Raw genomic sequence first — 5,975 nt, 5'->3', positions numbered from 1 at the left:
CCCTGCTCTGTGTGTGACAGGGTACGGAGCCCCAACCCCCCTGATGGGCCCTGCTCTGTGAGTGACAGGGGGCAGCGCCCCAACCCCCCTGCTGGGCCCTGCTCTGTGAGTGACAGGGGGTGGCGCCGCAACCTCCCCATCGACCCTGCCTTGAGTGTGACAGGGGGCGGTGCCCCAACCCCCCAATCGGCCCTACCCTGAGCATGAGTGAGGGTGGCATTGCAACCTCCCCATCCGCCCTGCTCTGAGCCTGACCAGGGGCTGCACTTAGGGATTGGGCCTGCCTTCTGCCACTTGGGAGCAGGCCTAAGCCAGCAGGTCGTTATCTCCCGAGGGGTCCCAGACTGCGAGAGTGCACAGGCTGGGCTGGGGGACTCCCCCCTCCCCCGCCCCCCGAGTGCACAAATTTTTGTGCACCGGGCCTCTAGTTTAAAATAAAACATCAGAGCAGTCTTTTCAGGGTGTTATACCTGCAACTCTCTCAGAATGCTGGATACCTAATTAATAAATGCACCAAAAATACTGAACCTCTTTTTTTTTTTCTAGTTGCAATGGGCAGCCCGGACCCTTCCATGTCTGGCATCAATTTAAAACTATAGTACAAGGCCATTGTAGTCAAAACAGCCTGGTATTGGCAGACGGATGGGCATATAGATTAATAGAAAAGAACAGAGAGCTCAGAAATCAACCCATGCCTATATGGTCAATTAACATTTGACAGAGTAGGAAAGAACACACAATAGACTAAAGACAGCCTCTTCAATAAAAGGAGTTGGGAAAACTGGACAGGTAGATGCAAGAAAATGAAACTAGACCATCAACTTACACCACACACAAGAATAAACTCATAATGAATGAAAGACTTAAACATAAATGGTAAAACTATAAAAATACTAGAAGAAAACATAGGCAGTAAAATCTCAGACATCTCTTGGAGCAATATTGTTGCCCCTAAATCTCCTAAGACAATGGAAATAAAGGAAAAAAAATAGGACTACATCTGCACAGCAAAAACAAACAAACAAAAAAATAAAACCAAAACAAAACCATCAAGAAAATAAAAAGGGAACCCACTATGGGAAAATATATTCACCAACGATACATTGGATAAGGGGTTAATCTCCAAAATATATAATGAACTTATCCAACTCAACACCAGAAAGACAATCCAATTAAAAAATGAGCAAAGGACCTGAATAGACACTTTTTCAAACAGGTGTCCAATAGACATGAAAAAAAAAAGCTCAACATCACTAATCATCAATGCATATTAAAACTACAATGAGCTATCATTGCACACTTACACCTGCCAGAATGGCTACCATCAATAAATAAACAAAAAGTGCTGGTAGGTGTTGAAAAACGGGAACCTGAGTGTACTGATGGTGGGCATGTAGACTGGCGCAACCACAGTGGAAAACAATATGGAGTTTCCTCTAAAAATTAAACATGGAACTGCCTTTTGACCCAACAATCCCACTTCAGGGAATATATCCTAAGAATCCTGAAACACAAGTTCAAAAGAATATATGCATCCATATGTTCATAGCAACATTATTTGCAATAGCCAAGATCTGGAAACAGCCCAAATGCCCTTCAGTAGATGAGTGGATAAAAAAGCTATGGTACATTTACATAATGAAAGACTATGTGGCCCTAAAAAAGGGGGGGGAGGTATATTACACTTTGAAACAGCATGAAGGGATCTGGAGATTAGTATGCTAAGTGAAATAAGCCAGTCAGAGAAAGACAAATACCATATGATCTCACTAGTATGTGGAATCTAATGAACAAAAATAAACTAACAAAACAAAATAGGACCAGAGCCATGGACACCTGAACAGATTGACAGCTGTTAGAGGATAGGGGAAACTGGATGAAAGAAGGTGAAGGAATTAGTCAAAGAACATGCATGCATAACCCACAGATAAAGACAATAGTGTCCTGATGCCAGAGGGAAGCGGGATGGGGGCTGGATATAGATAGATAGCTAAGATCTGGAAACCGCGCATCAGTAGATGAGTGGATAAAAAAGCTGTGATATAATTACCCAATGGAATACGATGCAGCTGTAAAAAAGAAAGAACTCTCACCCTTTACAACAGCATGGATGGACCTTGAGATTATTAAGCTAAGTGAAATAAGCCAGTCAGAGAAAGACAAGTATCACATGATCTCACTCATATATGGAATCTAATGAACAAAATAAGCTAACAAATATATAGGTCCAGAGACATAGAAGCATGGAACAGACTGACAGATCTCAGAGGGGAGGGAAGGGGGGTGAAGGGAACAGGAAGAGATTAGCCAAAGAACATATATGCATATATGGGTAACCCATGAACACAGATAATAATGTGGTGAAGGCCTGGGGTGGGGTAAGTGCTGGGAGGAAGGGAAGGGGGGGGAGGATGAGGGACATCCTTAATAGTGTCAACAATAAAAAAAGAACTATCATAAAATAATAGAATGTATTTTTGGATAAGGAAGGACATAAAAGACAAATTGCTTTTGTTTTGTTTGCTTTTTCTTTGTTTTGCTGTGTTTGTAAAGAAATAAATAGAAAAGTCATTTTGTCCTAAAATAAAATGATTGCTTCAAAATAAAAAGGGAAATATAGGACAAAATCAAAGTATATGTAAGTTGAAGAAGGTTTGTTTTGTTGCAGAAGGTTTTTGGATATTGCAGAAAGTTTGTGGTGGAGGGATCTTGAGAAAACATTTTTATATATTGTCAAACGAACTAAGATTGGAATGGATAATAAAGTCAATTGCTATATATATATATATGTATATGTATATAGATATATATATACATATATATACACACACACACTAGAGGCCCAGTGCTCGAAATTCATGCACTGGAGCGGGGTCCCTCAGCCCAGCCTGCACCCTCTTGCAGTCCAGGACCCCTCAGGGGATGTCCCCATGGGGAACGGGCCTAAGCTAACAGTTGGAAGTCCGTCTCGCAGTCCGGGACCCCTCGCTCCTCACCGGCTACCTGCTCAATGCTTCTTGCCACTCAGCTCGCTGCTCCTTAGAGCTGCCATGGAGGCAAGAGAGGCTCCCGCCATTGCTACTGCACTCACCAGCTGTGAGCCCTATCTTTCTGTGTAGTTGTCTGTGGGCCAACTGCTCTCTTCCTTCTCACGTAGGGCGAGCAGCATGTGAGGGCAGAGTGCACTCTCGTGGAACGCAGAGGGATGCCCGGAGGTGAGGGGAGTGGCCGGGCCCACGGGGTGAGAGGTGGACACAGAGGACACTATCTCACCCAATTGTGGAGCAGGCTGGCTGGCCTTCATCTGCCTGACCCCACCCAGGAAGGGACCGAGCAGGGTGTCCGCCTCTCCATTCTCCATCCTTCCATCTGTGACACCTGTCACCCTTGCCAGGCCTCCCCCAAAGTGAGTTCAGCTCAATCCCTGAATGTAAAAGGGCACAGGGGGCAGGGATCCACTCCAGTGCCCTCTGATTCCCAGCAACAGGACCTGGTCGACAGGACCTGATCTCAGGACGGTGGCCACAGCTGCAGAACATAGATCTGTTTCAAGAAAAGTTGGGATGCAGACTTTCATATGAGCCCCTATTCCAAATGTACATTCACATTGTGGCAAAGACACCTCCAAGAATAACATAAGTGGGTAAAGTCAGGGCCAAACCCGGCCATTTCCTCACCCAATCATTCTGAGGCACTTGGACAGAACCAAGTCTCAGCTCTTTGCAGGACACTTCCGGACTTTTTTTAAACCTAAAGACAGTAGTCTGTCTCCATTGTTGTTCTTTGGGATTTTTTCATTATCGGATAAAAGGATACATACATTGGGACAATCCTCTCGAGATACAATATTCCAGTTGCACCCATGTGACAACGACAGCACCCCTCAGAGGGAGGGAGCCGACAGATGGGGAGCAGGGAATTCTGAAAACCAAAGTGATGACAGAGATGCTAAGCCTTTCCTTCACGTGTCTGACACCCCTCTTCAGGCGGCCTGCAGGCCGGGCGTCTGCTGCACCTTTACCACTTGATGTCTTGGCAGGATGCCCTGGGCCCTGCTTGGCGGTTTGCAGGGCCGCCTGAACCCAGGGGGAGTCGCCCCCCTTCCCCGCCCCAGCCACTCCTGGTACAGCTCCTGCACATGGGTGCTGGTCTCCAGAGACCACACCAGGATGGCAACATAGATGCCTTCCATCTGCCACAGCAGTGCCCTGTCTGCACACCCGTCCTCCGCATGGGCCTGGCCTCTGCTGCTTAGGCATACCTGGCACAGGCCAGGACCTCCATGAAGTGGCAGATGAACTTGCCCCTCTACAGCTTCAGGACCACTTCTGGGTGTTCCAAATGCCGTAAGAAGCCTCAAAGCATAGCAGAACCTCTCTGTCCCTTTCAGGGGTGACCTCCTGGAAGTCTTTTTTCCTCAGGGTGCAGTAGGTGAGCACTCCCACGTCCTCATTGAACAGCTCCTTGGCCATGTGCCCAAAGATGTGTGCCAGATACCCATCAGAGCTGGTACCCTCATAGAGCCTCACCTCCTTCTCCTTCATGTCTCCAAACAGTGTCCCCGGCAGCATCATTCGAGGCGAGGTCACTTTGTTCCATTATCTGGACAATTTCACCTGAGGTTAACACACAGTCAGCACCCTGGGAACTATGTAAAGCTGTGGGAACATCTTCTCAAAGGGCCTCCAGTTTCTTGTCATAATACGGGGCCACAGTGATGTGGAAAATCTTGTCTGGGGACAGGTTCTGCCATCTGGCGAAGTAATCCTTCACCAGAGAGCCCATGATCTGCTGGGGAGACTTGACTGTTCAGAGGTGGGGGTGATGGGATGACCCAGTACCTGCTCTGCATATCAGACCCAGCCGGGGCAGGTAGAGGTCAGCATGGGTGGCCGGGGCTCTTCCTCATGGTGCTGGCAGTACTGATGCACAAATTCCTTTTGACTCTCCAGGATGCTGAAGTCCGCAGCTATCTTCACATCAAAGACAGTGTGCCCCAAGGCTTTTGAGAAAGCTACAGAGCCTTCTGGATGCATCAGTGACACTGAGGCTGAATTTAGCAGCAAAATAAGGCAGAGACTGAGGACACACTGACACTGCCAGAACTTTGTGCTGTGAGGTATCACATTTCTTATTAAGGTTCAGAACACAGAAGAAGTCCTTGGTGTTCTGTTGAGAAACTTGGACTCCTTCCTCTGCAGTCACACAACTGTCACACGCCAGGCAGTCACTCAGAAATATCTTGGCATCAGCCAACTTATGGAATTCTCCCTTCTCTCTGTTCTCCTGAGCCGGACTGCCGATGTTGACTGCAGCATTCTCTTAGTCATCGGTTTTTGTTTTTTTACTACATTCCTTCCATGTGCACTTTATCTGGAGTGGGGCAGGTGGGGGCTGGCTCGAGTGACCTGGAGGAAGCACAGGGAGAGCAGTCAATCACCGCTGGTCACCCCTGGTGCTGCTGGCGATATCCTCTCTCCCTTGTAGAGTGTCTAGGGAGGGGAAGCAGCCGTAGTGCCCAAAGCCGAGTTCCAGGAGGCCGGCAGTGCTGTCAGGATCGTGCCAGAGGCACTGGTTCATTGGTGCCTGGTCTGTCCTCTGGAGATTGAACCTACAGGACTACCAAGGAAGCCAGTCCCCAGTTCCGCCCCGCCTCTGCACTAATTGATTGGAGTTTGAGGACCGGGAGAAGGGACCAAGAGGCCTGCTTTCCAGCTGCTCACCAGTCCCCAAGCCACTCACACCGATTCCCTGTTAACAATCCCCTGATCAATGGGAGCCTGCGGGCCAAGGGAGGGACCAAGGGGTCTGCCTTCCGCCTGCTCACCAGTCGCTGCTGCCATGGATTTATTGGAGCCTGAATGACCCTGGTTCCCTTGTTAACCATCCCCTGATCAATGGAGCCTGAGGGCCAGGGGATGGACTGGTTGTCCATTTGGTCATTACAGACCCTGGTTTTTATATATTAGGATATA

The 5,975-nt window shown here is 48.0% G+C and overlaps 1 pseudogene; it reads right to left on the bottom strand.

The window, feature by feature from the left end:
- Positions 1-3,982: 3,982 nt before the first annotated feature.
- Positions 3,983-5,975, bottom strand: part of LOC102252630 — a 5,952-nt pseudogene continuing 3,959 nt past the window's right edge.

This window comes from Myotis brandtii, unplaced genomic scaffold (assembly GCF_000412655.1).
Source record: "Myotis brandtii unplaced genomic scaffold, ASM41265v1 scaffold1121, whole genome shotgun sequence".
In the NCBI taxonomy this organism is placed as follows: Eukaryota; Metazoa; Chordata; class Mammalia; order Chiroptera; family Vespertilionidae; genus Myotis; species Myotis brandtii.
The sequence above is the reverse complement of the archived record's forward strand: the minus strand, read 5'-3'. Positions and strand labels throughout refer to the sequence as shown.